Source organism: Saccopteryx leptura, chromosome 12 (genome assembly GCF_036850995.1).
Source record: "Saccopteryx leptura isolate mSacLep1 chromosome 12, mSacLep1_pri_phased_curated, whole genome shotgun sequence".
NCBI classification, from domain to species: Eukaryota; Metazoa; Chordata; class Mammalia; order Chiroptera; family Emballonuridae; genus Saccopteryx; species Saccopteryx leptura.
Window position 1 is genome coordinate 45,442,334 of NC_089514.1, and position 14,248 is coordinate 45,456,581.

At 36.2% G+C, this 14,248-nt stretch overlaps 1 protein-coding gene across 2 annotated transcripts in view; it reads left to right on the plus strand.

Annotated features, from left to right (window-relative positions):
- PHTF2 (putative homeodomain transcription factor 2) overlaps positions 1-14,248 on the plus strand; it is a 179,897-nt gene that overhangs the window by 85,911 nt on the left and 79,738 nt on the right. The window lies entirely within an intron of this gene.

The following is a 14,248-nucleotide window of genomic DNA, read 5'->3' on the forward strand; positions in this document are numbered from 1 at the left end:
AGTGCATCTTCTTCCCAGCCAAAACAGGCTACAAAGTGTGGAAAGCCTGGGTTAAGTGGTCCAACTGAATGCTAGGCGATGAACAGTCACCTTGACAACAGTTGACTCCCACCCCCGCCTGATTACGCTGGAGGCTCTGACTGCCAGAGCCTTTCCCAAAGCCTTGCGCTGAGTGGGGATAGAGTGGGGATTTCCTAGCTCTTTGAGCCTCTTACTCCCCAGGCAGAAGCAGTAGCAGCCTTATAGCTGGATCACCAGGCTGCTAATTCAGGAAGGGGGGACTAGGAGAGAGACTCCAGGAAAGCAAACTCTCTCATTGTTGGACCCTGCAAATGCCAACAAGCCTTGACTACCAGCGAGACTAAAGCCAATTATGTGACATTGCCATAGAATCCCATCAACTGCAAATCCCTACCTAAGTGTGACACAGGGGCAGAGCCTGGGGTACAGAGTCACCGACCAGGAAGAGGGAGAGAAAAGAAAAAGGAAGAAGTTAACCTCTCAAAATCAAGAAAAATCCACAGACTTTATAACTTGTTCCACTAATTTTTCGTTGTTGTTGTTTGTTTCTTCTATCTTATTGCCTTTATTATTATTATTTCTATTTCCTCCACCTCGGTCCTTTTATTCTCTGCCCATCTTATGCTTCCCTTTTCTTGAACTACACTACCCATGAGTGTTACATTTTATTTCTTTTCTTCATCCTCACCCTCCTTTAAGGTTACACTCCAAAACACTTAACTCTCACTCTCTCCTCTTTTGTTTTTTTTGTTTTGCTTTATTTTGTTTTTTTTCTCTTCCTTTTTTTCTTCCTTCGTTTTTCTCTTTTTCTTATTTTTTCCTTTCTATTCGTTTCTTCTTTCCTCCTTTTACTTTTCCTCTCATTTAATCCTCAATCACGAACAAATTATTTAATTTGGGACTCAAGTTTTTTTTGGTTTTATTTATTTTCTTTTTCGCTTTTGTTTTTTTTTGTTTGTTTATTTTTGTGGCATTTTGGGTACTTTTTACGTTGCTTTTTAACTCACTAGCATTCCTCCCAACCCAAGGTCTCCATTGTATTTAGTCTTCGCTCCACTTAATACAAAAGATTTTTACTTATTATTTTTATTTTTTTTCTTCTTTATTATTCTTTTTTTTTCTCCTTTTTTCTGGTTCCCTCTTATCCCTCTCATTATATCTGTTGACCATCACTTACAAGCAAATCATCTTATGCTTGTCTAAGATTTTCTTTTTTTTTTTTGCATTTAGTAGGTCCCTACTCCCTTTTTTTTGCCCTTTGAACTCTTCACCCCAAATCAGGCCCTCCATTATAGGCAGTTTTTGTTCCATTTAGCATAATATAATTCACAGGTCATCACGTTATTTCCCTGAGGAGGGGAGAGGAGGGAAAGAGAAGAAAGAAAAAAAGGGGAAATAATAAATTATTACTGTTTTTTTTTGTGGGGTGTTTTACCTTTTTTTTTTTTTTTTTTTTTTTACTTTTTACTCTTTATTAATTCTAATTAGTGCTATCAACAAGACCACCCTCAGATGCCAATAAGAAAGAGGAAATCGAATATTATGGATACAAAAGATAGAGAGGTAACACAAATAGATGTGGAAAAATCTATGGAGAAAAGATTTAACATATTGGAAGCCTTGGAGCTAAATGACAGAGAATTTAAAATAGAAATCTTAAAAATACTCAGAGATATACAAGAAAACACAGAAAGGCAATTTAGGGAGATCAGAAAACAACTCAATGAACACAAAGAATATATTACCAAGGAAATTGAAACTATAAAAACAAATCAAACAGAAATGAAAAACTCAATTCACGAGCTGAAAAACGAGGTAACAAGCTTAGCTAACAGAACAGCCCAGATAGAAGATAGGATTAGTGAAATAGAAGACAAGCAACTTGAGGCACAACAGAGAGAAGAAGAAAGAGACTCAAAAATAATAAAACACGAGAAAGCCCTACAGGAATTGTCTGACTCCATCAGAAAGAATAACATAAGAATAATAGGTATATCAGAGGGAGAAGAGAAAGAAAATGGAATGGAGAATATACTCAAACAAATAATAGACGAGAACTTCCCAAGCCTTTGGAAAGAACTAAAGCCTCAAATTCAAGAAGCAAACAGAACACCGAGTTTTCTTAACCCCAACAAACCCACTCCAAGGCACATCATAATAAAGATGACACAAACCAATGACAAAGAAAAAATTCTCAAGGCAGCCAGGGAAAAGAAGAGTACAACATATAAAGGAAGGCCTATTAGATTATCATCAGATTTCTCAGCAGAAACTCTACAAGCTAGAAGAGAGTGGACCCCAATATTTAAAGCCCTGAAAGAGAGGAACTTTCAGCCAAGAATACTATACCCATCAAAGCTATCCTTCAAGTACGAAGGAGATATAAAAACATTCACAAATACAGAAAAGATGAGAGAATTTATCAGCAGAAAGCCCCCACTCCAGGAAATACTAAAGGGGGTTTTCCAACCAGAGTCAAAGAACAAAAGAAAACAAAACCACAAGTAACAGCTCCACCAAGAACACAATAAAACCAAACTTAAACTGTAACAACAAAAGAAAAAAAAAGGGGGAGAGGATGGATATTAACAGTAGCAAAGGACGATGAAGTGCAGAAATACTCATAAGATAGGGTACTACAATGAATATGGTAGGTACCCTTTTCATTACTTAATGGTAACCACCCTTGAAAAAACCACCGCAAAAACACTTGACTTAAAAAAGGTAGCAACAGAGGAAAGAAGTATGGAACACAAACAAACAAAAACAAATGATAGAAAAACAAAAGAGAAGAATCAAACAAGATATAAAACTAACAGAAAGCAATTTATAAAATGGCAGCAGGGAACCCACAAGTGTCAATAATTACACTAAATGTAAATGGATTAAACTTACCAATAAAAAGACACAGAGTAGCAGAATGGATTAAAAAAGAAAATCCAACTATATGCTGCCTAAAAGAAACACATCTAAGCAACAAGGATAAAAACAAATTCAAAGTGAAATGCTGGAAAACAATACTCCAAGCAAACAACACCCCCAAAAAAGCAGGTGTAGCAATACTTATATCTAATAATGCTGACTGCAAGACAGAAAAAGTACTCAGAGACAAAAATGGTCATTTCATAATGATTAAGGGGAAGTTGAATCAAGAAGACATAACAATCCTTAATATATATGCACCAAACCAAGGAGCACCAAAATATATAAGACAGCTACTTATTGACCTTAAAACAAAAACTAACAAAAATACAATCATACTTGGAGACCTCAATACACCGCTGACGGCTCTAGATCGGTCATCCAAACAGAGAATCAATAAAGATATAGTGGCCTTAAACGAAATACTAGAACACCTGGATATGATAGACATCTACAGGACACTTCATCCCAAAGCGACAGAGTATACATTTTTCTCTAGTGTACATGGAACATTCTCAAGAATTGACCATATGTTGGGCCACAAAGACAATATCAGCAAATTTAGAAAAATTGAAATTGTACCAAGCATATTCTCTGATCATAAAGCCTTGAAACTAGAATTCAACTGCAAAAAAGAGGGGGGAAAACCCACAAAAATGTGGAAACTAAACAACATACTTCTAAAAAATGAATGGGTCAAAGAAGAAATAAGCGCAGAGATCAAAAGATATATACAGGCAAATGAAAATGAAAATACGACATATCAGAATCTCTGGGATGCAGCAAAAGCAGTAATAAGAGGAAAGTTCATATCACTTCAGGCCTATATGAACAAACAAGAGAGAGCCGAAGTAAACCACTTAACTTCATACCTTAAGGAACTAGAAAAAGAAGAACAAAGACAACCCAAAACCAGCCGAAGAAAGGAGATAATAAAAATCAGAGCAGAAATAAATGAATTAGAGAACAGAAAAACTATAGAAAAAATCAATAAAACAAGGAGCTGGTTCTTTGAAAAGATCAACAAAATTGACAAACCCTTGGCAAGACTCATCAAGGAAAAAAGGCACAGGACTCAAATAAATAAAATCCAAAATGAAAGATGAGAGATCACCACAGACAACATAGATATACAAAGAATTATTGTAGAATACTATGAAAAATTATATGCCACCAAATACAACAATCTAGAAGAAATGGATAAATTCCTAGAACAATACAACCTTCCTAGACTGAGTCATGAAGAAGCAGAAAGCCTAAACAGACCAATCAGCAGGGAGGAAATAGAAAAAACTATTAAAAACCTCCCCCAAAATAAAAGTCCAGGCCCAGACGGTTATACTAGTGAATTCTATCAAACATTCAAAGAAGACTTGGTTCCTATTCTACTCAAAGTCTTCCAAAAAATTGAAGAAGAAGCAATACTTCCAAACACATTTTATGAGGCCAACATAACCCTCATACCAAAACCTGGCAAGGATGGCACAAAGAAAGAAAACTACAGACCAATATCTCTAATGAATACAGATGCTAAAATACTAAACAAAATACTGGCAAACCGAATACAACAACATATTAAAAAAATAATACATCATGATCAAGTGGGATTCATCCCAGAATCTCAAGGATGGTTCAACATACATAAAACGGTTAACGTAATATACCATATCAACAAAACAAAGAACAAAAACCACATGATCTTATCAATAGATGCAGAAAAGCCTTTTGATAAAATACAACACAATTTTATGTTTAAGACTCTAAACAAAATGGGTATAGAAGGAAAATATCTCAACATGATAAAGGCCATATATGATAAACCATCAGCCAACATCATATTAAATGACATAAAACTGAGGACTTTCCCCCTTAAATCAGGAACAAGACAGGGTTGTCCACTCTCTCCACTCTTATTTAACGTGGTGCTAGAAGTTCTGGCCAGAGCAATCAGACAAGACAAAGAAATAAAAGGCATCCATATCGGAAAAGAAGAAGTAAAGGTATCACTTTTTGCTGATGATATGATCCTATACATTGAAAACCCGAAGGACTCCACAAAAAGATTATTAGAAACAATAAACCAATACAGTAAGGTCGCAGGATACAAAATTAACATATAAAGTCCATAGCCTTTCTATATGCCAACAATGAAATATTAGAAAACGAACTCAAAAAAATAATCCCCTTCACGATTGCAACAAAAAAAATAAAATACCTAGGAATAAACATAACAAAGAATGTAAAGGACCTATATAATGAAAACTACAAGGCATTATTAAGAGAAATAGAAAAAGACACAATGAGATGGAAAAATATTCCTTGTTCTTGGATAGGAAGAATACATATAATTAAAATGGCCATATTACCCAAAGCAATATATAAATTTAATGCAATTCCCATCAAAATTCCTATGAGATTTTTTAAAGAAATGGAACAAAAAATCATCAGATTTATATGGAACTACAAAAAACCCCGAATAGCCAAAACAATCCTAAGGAAAAAGAATGAAGCTGGGGGCATTACAATACCTGACTTTAAACTATATTATAGGGCCACGATAATCAAAACAGCATGGTATTGGCAGAAAAATAGACACTCAGACCAATGGAACAGAATAGAAAGCCCAGAAATAAAACCACATATATATGGTCAAATAATCTTTGATAAAGGGGCCAACAACACACAATGGAGAAAAGAAAGCCTCTTCAACAAATGGTGTTGGGAAAACTGGAAAGCCACATGCAAAAGAATGAAACTCGACTACAGCCTGTCCCCGTGTACTAAAATTAATTCAAAATGGATCAAAGACCTAAATATAAGACCTGAAACAATTAAGTACATAGAAGAAGACATAGGTACTAAACTCATGGACCTGGGTTTTAAAGAACATTTTATGAACTTGACTCCAATGGCAAGAGAAGTGAAGGCAAAGATAAATGAATGGGACTACATCAGAATAAAAAGTTTTTGCTCAACAAGAGAAACTGATATCAAAATAAACAGACAGCCAACTAAATGGGAAATGTTATTTTCAAACAACAGCTCAGATAAGGGCCTAATATCCAAAATTTACAAAGAACTCATAAAACTCAACAACAAACAAACAATCCAATAAAAAAATGGGAAGAGGACATGAACAGACACTTCTCCCAGGAAGAGATACAAATGGCCAACAGATATATGAAAAGATGCTCAGCTTCATTAGTTATTAGAGAAATGCAAATCAAAACTACAATGAGATACCACCTCACACCTGTTAGATTAGCTATTATCAACAAGACGGGTAATAGCAAATGTTGGAGAGGCTGCGGAGAAAAGGAAACTCTCATCCACTGTTGGTGGGACTGTAAAGTAGTACAACCATTATGGAGGAAAGTATGGTGGTTCCTCAAAAAACTGCAAATAGAACTACCTTATGACCCAGCAATCCCTCTACTGGGTATATACCCCAAAACCTCAGAAACATTGATACGTAAAGACACATGTAGCCCCATGTTCATTGCAGCACTGTTCACAGTGGCCAAGACATGGAAACAACCAAAAAGCCCTTCAATAGAAGACTGGATAAAGAAGATGTGGCACATATACTCTATGGAATACTACTCAGCCATAAGAAATGATGACATCAGATCATTTACAGCAAAATGGTGGGATCTTGATAACATTATACGGAGTGAAATAAGTAAATCAGAAAAAAACAAGAACTACATGATTCCATACATTGGTGGAACATAAAAACGAGACTAAGAGACATGGACAAGAGTGTGGTGGTTAGCAGGGGTGGGGGGAGGGAGGACATAGGAGGGAGGGAGGGAGAGAGTTAGGGGGAGGGGGAGGGGCACAGAGAACTAGATAGAGGGAGGCGGAGGACAATCTGACTATGGGCAAGGGCTATGCAACATAATTTAATGACAAGATAACCTAGACATGTTTTCTTTGAATATATGTACCCCGATTTATTAATGTCATCCCATTAACATTAATAAAAATTTATTTAAAAAAAAAAAAAAAGAAACAAGGCTTTTTAGGAGCAATTATAAGGACTTAGAGATATTCCTAGGCATTCAATAGACAAATTTGTTTGAGAGGCAGTAGTTATGAACAAAAAAAGTGAAAACCTGTTTAATACTCAAAGCATTAAAAGCTTTACTTTAGAATTAAAAGTTTTTTGAAAGTCAAAAGAATACTTTTTATTGATTTTGAGTTGATTTTTATCTGAGGGTTATTAAGTAATTTTAATGATTTTAAGTGGCCCTGATTGTTTCTTTAGTGTGTTTTAGCAATATAAACAGAAGTGCTGGGTATAATTTTGGAATATTCACCATGACAACATAATTTTGGGGATTTTATATTTTTTTTTCTTTAATTGGTGATTAATACTTTTCCCAGATTCACTGTTTTGCCTAGCAACTTTAATTTTGTTATATTGCTCAATCCCTCAATTTCTCTTTTATCAATTTTACCGATAGATCATTGTGAGAATGAAAGCCATATAGTTTAGATATCTGGGCAACTGAGATTTGGGGAATTAACAGCTCTGGTTTCATTTATAAACTGTAAACATGTCTTTTAAAAAAGCATTACATTGGTTATAAATTAAGAAAAAGACATTTATCTCTACATCCTTGTTTTTGCTTTCTTCCTTGTACTTTTTGCCCAGACATTTCTAGCTACCCTATTGGTTCATTCCTTTTTTATAGTAGCATTGAATCTTTACTCTCTCCATACTGGTACATAAAAACAAAAAAATTGTCTATGACCATCCAAGTCATCATTAGTGAGTATAAATATTGCCATAAATTAATTTAAAGATAGATCAACATTATCGCTTTGAGGCCTAGAAAGATTGAAGTTTTCCAAGAAAGGAAAGAACTGATATTTATGGAGTACAAACTATATACCAGATTCTGTCTTTTTACATTCTAGTTTTGTGAAGAGGTTTTGTTGTCCCCATTTAACAGACTTTAAGAGCTCAAGAAACTTGCTGGACACCAATAAGATTAGCCATGGTGGAGGCATGTGAAATCCAGTTCTCTCACACAGTCCAGGGTCTTTTCTACTCTTGTCAGCACATTAAGAATTGATCTAAGGCAGTGGCAAGAGCAAAGGATTAAAAAACAACACTCCAAATATAACAAAGGGTATATTCTGACTTATAACATCTACTTTTATAAAAAGGCTCAAAGGTAAAAATTAAGTATCTTTGATTGTATAGCTATTAAATCACTATTAAAATATGGGACTTGTCATATCTGTTAAGCAACATGACCTTTGCCTGTTAGGGTCTCATAGTTGATGATGTGTGTACATAAAAATAGTCACAGATAATATAGAATGTATTTACTATCAGTCTAGTGATGGAAAGGATCATGAGGACACAGGTATCTCTCTTACTTTTTCTTTTTTCTTCTTTTTTTTTTTTTAAATTTATTTTTCTGAAGCTGGAAACGGGGAGAGACAGTCCGGGGCGTCGCTCTGTTGCGGCCAGAGCCACTCTAGTGCCTGGGGCAGAGGCCAAGGAGCCATCCCCAGCGCCCGGGCCATCTTTGCTCCAATGGAGCCTCGCTGCGGGAGGGGAAGAGAGAGACAGAGAGGAAGGAGAGGGGGAGGGGTGGAGAAGCAGATGGGTGCTTCTCCTGTGTGCCCTGGCCGGGAATTGAACCCGGGACTTCTGCACGCCAGGCCGACGCTCTACCACTAAGCCAACCGGCCAGGGCCATCTTTCTATTTTTTTAAAAGAGAAATTATCTCAAGATATTCCTTAATTTCTTGCCTTAAGTGTATTCTTGTCATGCTTTGAATATATTCTTGCTAACAAAGGTAGACTACATTTGTTCTGTCACTTCATTGGCCTCTGATGTTTCTTGAATGGGCTAACCTAGGAAGGGATTTGGCCCTATTAACTGTTTGAATTAAATTTAATGTTTGTGAAAATTAATAGCTTGCTCTTTAGAGTTTCTGAAATGAGATTCCAAGAAATGAAACTGAGCATGGTAGTACTAAGAAAACTTAAGACTTTGATGTACAGTATTATTGTGTGTCTGTTTATTAGTTAATGAAATTAGGTGCTTAAAATATGTGTGCAAATCTGGATCTTCATTTGCCCTGCTTATATTTGTGAACTCTTAATCTTTTTTTTTTGAGTGGGGGCTTCAACTGAGCCAGTGACCCCTTGCTCAAGCCAATAACCCTGGTCTTCCAGCCAGCAACCTTTGAGCTTAAGCCAACTACCATGGGGTCATGTCTATGATCCCACACTCAAGCTGGTGAGCCCCATGCTCAAGCCAGTGACCTCGGGGTTTCGAACCTTGGGGTCCTCAGCATCCCAAGCTGATACTCTATCCACTGTACTGCTGGCTGGTCAGGCTCTAAATTTTTTATCTAAGTACTTAATCTAATTAAATTATTGGTAACTACATTTTTTTTTTTCTCCTGAAGCTGGAAACCAGGAGAGACAGTCAGACAGACTCCCGCATGTGCCCGACCGGGATCCACCCGGCACGCCCACCAGGGGGCAATGCTCTGGCCCTCCGGGGTGTCGCTCTGTTGCGACCAGAGCCACTCCAGCGCCTGGGGCAGAGGCCAAGGAGCCATCCCCCGCGCCCGGGCCATCTTTGCTCCAATGGAGCCTAGGCTGCGGGAGGGGAAGAGAGAGACAGAGAGGAAGGAGAGGGAGAGGGGTGGAGAAGCAGATGGGCGCTTCTCCTGTGTGCCCTGGCTGGGAATCGAACCCGGGACCTCTGCACGCCAGGCCGACGCTCTGCCACTGAGCCAGCCGGCCAGGGCCGGTAACTACATTTTTTAAGCAAAACACCTTCTCTTTAGCCTCTTGATATCTGAGCCAGTGCTGTTCTGAATGTGATGACAAAGTAAGCTATGATCAGCTCACCTAAGACTAACTTTTCAAATTGGTTTTCAAAGGTAATTCTTTTATAAAAGTCCTGTTTTTCACTTCACCATTTAATTAGCCAGGTTTTATCCTTTGTACTCTTGATGCTATCATATGCATTAACAAAGTTCTTTTTTCTTAAAAACCAGAACTAAATCACAGACACCTAGACAAAGACAATCTTTTTCTATAATCCTCCCCTTCTTCATCTCTCTGCATCCCTGACTTCACCTCCTTCATCTCCCTCTTCCTGTCCTTCCCTCTTTCTCTCCGTTCCCATTTTGTTTGTCACATTGTATAGAAAGATAGATGGAGGTAAATATAAAGATACTGCTCCAAAACATATTAATTTCTTAGATAATTAGTCCAAATTACTTAGAATTCACCAGACCTATGTTAGAATCCTGCTTTATAAAAGTAGTACATATCCATTGTAGGGGTGGAGTAATACAGTATCAATGACTATGAAACAAAAAAAAAAGTGATGTTCTTTTTTATACTTCTCAGACATCATTACTGTTAATGGTTTTCAAGTATCCTAAATGTCTGCTGTATATATTTACGTATATGTTTAATGTAGTATACTAGCTACATTAATTTCAGATTTACAACACATACATTGTTCTTTTAGAACAGTCCTCAGTAAGTCACAAGGCATCTAGAATATTCATTTAGTTATTACTAAATTATAGCATCTCAGTTATTTTCTCTCTTTTTTTTTTTTTTTACCACTTCAAGACAACTGTTCCCTCTGTTTGTTTGTGTATTTAGAGAGGAAGGGAGAGAGAGAGAGAGGCATCAACTTATCATTCCACTTAGTTGTGTACCCATTGATTGCTTCTCATATGTGTCCTGACCGGTGCTCTTGAACAACACTCTATCCAGTGTGCCACCAGCCAGGGCTATTTATTTATTTTTATCAGTCTTTGCCTCTATAATGGCTCAAAGTTCATTTGTAAAGATTGGAGGAAAGGAAATAAATTAGATGAGAAAACCGTTACGAGATGGAGAAGAGAGAAAATGAAGACATTTCCATCTTATAGCTTCAGTCTTAGTAATTGAAGTAGATGGCTAAATGTTCTGCCAGGTTCATAGTAATTAGGAATAAAAGCCAATGGGAAGAAAATTTTGAATTGTTCTTCATTATGGGGAGTATTGTAAGAAATCGAAAATCGATATAGGTTTGCCAGACATGTTGTTGAAGATACAGATGCATCTATAGAGGTCAAAGTCTTTGGTCTTCTGGGATCACGTTAAAAAAAAAAAGGAAAAAACTAACTGTAGGTAAGGGTGCACCAGAGGCATAAGGTGTTCACCAGATGCTAAGATGTTCAGTACATCTGTAGGGCTAATAAACAGGGGGTTGATAAATTTGTTTACCATAACCAGGCACCAGAGAATGAATTTCATTTTCTTAACATGTATAAAACTTTGGCTGCACATTAATGTAAATCAGGATTTCAGTCTTATGATACAATGAAAAAAATATTTTTCTCTCTTAGAAACACATCCTCACCTATGAAGAATATGGTTGGAGCCCTGGGCACATAGCTCAGTTGGTTAGAGGTTGCTGGTTTAATCCCTGATCAGGGCACATACAGGAGCAGATCGATGTTCCTGTCTCACTCTACCTTCCTCTCTCTCTCTCTCAAATCAATACAATAAACAAAACAAAACAAAAGAATATTGTTGGAAAGCCATAGAACTATTTATACATTAATTACTTTGGTATTCCTAGTCTGTCTACCTATAAAGCATTATTTGCATATATATCCTTTTGTTTCCAAAGACAGACACTTTTCTAAATATCCAGACAGTGGAGGCATTGTTAGCAGTTAGAAGTTAACTGAAATTTGGAAGTAGACAAAATAGTACATAATATCTTTATATCAATTGAAGAATATATTATCTGATTAAAATTACTGTTCTGTTAGATAGATGTTACTACTGAGCTTCTTTTATAATCTTTTGTATGGCATTTAAAAAATAATTTTAAAAGTTATTTTCTTACTGATTTTTCATAGAACTGTAATTGAACTTAACCTTATGATTTAATTTCATGTAGAAGAAATACAGAAAACACAAACAGCTGTCAAGGTTAAGTGATTTAATCAAGTCTACCAAGTGTTTGTGTGTCAAAGGTAAACTAGAACCTTTGGAAAACTTATTTGTTTTTCAATTTTGTTAGTACAGCTATGCAAATTATTCTTGAGAAGACGGTTTTTCTATTCTTTAGTCTAAATTTCACTTCTTTATTTGCTGTGCGATTCTTTCAGGGGACAAGGTTGACCCCAGCCACGGGTGTTCTACCTACTTCTATCTTGCCAAATGTCATTGTGGAATAAAGTGAGAGTGAGTAAGTGAGAAGGGTCGTTAGAATTTCTTCCCTGTCCCTTCTGGTATCCTGCCACCACCTTGATTGATGACATGATGCCTCTGGTGTACTACCCACATAGCGCAAGAAACAAACAAACAATTTTCAGGGCAATTCAATCTGAATTCAGATTTAAGAGTAACTTTTTAAATTGTATGCATATCACTAAGCAGATATTTTTATATGCACTCACATGTTTATTGCAGTATTAGCCAGGGTACAAAAACAACCCCAAATCCCCATCAACAGATAAGTGAATAAGAAAGATGTTGTATATAAACACAATGGAATATATTCAGTCATTAGAAAGTATGATTTCCTGCCATTTGCAACAGCATGCATACACCTTGAGCACATGATGTTGAGATGAGTTAAAGACAAGTATTGTTATAATATTGATTATGTACATAATATAAAAAACGCCGAACCTGTGAAAAACAAAACAGAGTAAAATGGTGGTTAGCAGAGTATAGGGGTTGGGGATGAGAGTGATAGTCTTTAAGGATACAAACTTGTAACAAGAACCCTGAACATATCCTGAGCACCTGCATCTAGGTTAACCGGCACTCTCACAATTTTCTTCAAGAAAATGGTTTATTTGCTTATTTACCTAACAAGTCCATTCTGATAATATTTAAAAAAAAAAAAAACACAACAGCTTTGCTGCAAAAAAGAATTGATGTCCACTAGTACAGATATTTAATTGCTTGTAATTGAAAGTAACAGTTAAAAAATAATTAAGATTTCACAAGGTATTCGATTATAGTAAAAGTTGTCCTTCCTCTCACCTATCAAATCCTTGAAAAAAATGAATTCTTCATTAAAACAAGCCATCTTTATCCTTTTTATAAGAATATCTTTCACCCCAACTGTTCATTTTTTTTAGGGTTGCACCTGCTATTTACAAGTACCTCAGTCTTCAAAAAGTTTTTCCACTTTAGCCATTGCTTCACTGAAAGATTTATTAGATTTTCTGCAACTGGTTAAACTTGGAGCTACTGATATCATGCCCATGTTGCACTGAGCTTGGTTACACCATGGACTGAAATGTATTTGTTCTAGTGCATATGCTTTATTTTATTTTCCCAAATTTAGGATTGTGGAACATGTATTTCCATGTCTATAGTTTTGAGTCATCTTGAAATAAGAACATCTTTTAAAAGATAATTTAGAGTGTTCTTTTGTACATGAGAACAAGTTACTGCCAAATAGCCACTAAAACATATTGGTATTTATTCTTTATTAATTTTGGTTATTGTTTCTCTCAAAAATATGCAATACATTGAAATAGTTATACATTTTTAAAATAAATTTTGATTGAGTTAAGCCCAGTCATTGTGAATTATGAAGTTAGAACTCTTGTGAAATCTGTTCTCATACTTACCTTTTCTGATTTTAAAGAGGATGACTGTTTGAATTCAGAATGTAAGAGGGTAAGAAGCAACTAGTCATGGCAGGTCAACCCTACCATTTGCTCTGGTTATTACTTAGCTTACTTGGGGCTTTTGGGGTTTTTTTTTAATTATCTTTTTCATTTTTATTGAATTTATTAGGGTGACACTGTTTAACAAAATTATACAGGTTTCAGGTGCACAGTTCTATCATCTATTGTGTGTTCAGCACCTCCAGTCGAGTTTCTTTCCATCACCATTTATTTCCCCCATACTCTCATCCACCTCTCCCTAACCCCCCTCCACCCCTGGCAGTTACCACACTGTTGTTCACGTCCATGAGTTTTTTCTTTCTTTTTCTTTCTTGCTCAATCACTCCACCCCACCCTCCAAGATCCTCAACCCTACCTTCCCAGGCAGCTGTTGGCCACTCTCTATGAGTCTTTCTTTAATTTGCTTATCAGTTCGTTTTGTTCATTAGATTTCACATATGAATGCAATTATATGGTACTTGTCTTTCTCTGACTGGCTTATTTCACTCAGCATATAATGCTCTCCAGGTCCATCCATGCTGTCACAGAGATTAAGATTTCCTTCTTTTTTATGGCTGAGTAGTATTCCACTATGTAAATGTACCACAGCTTTTTAATC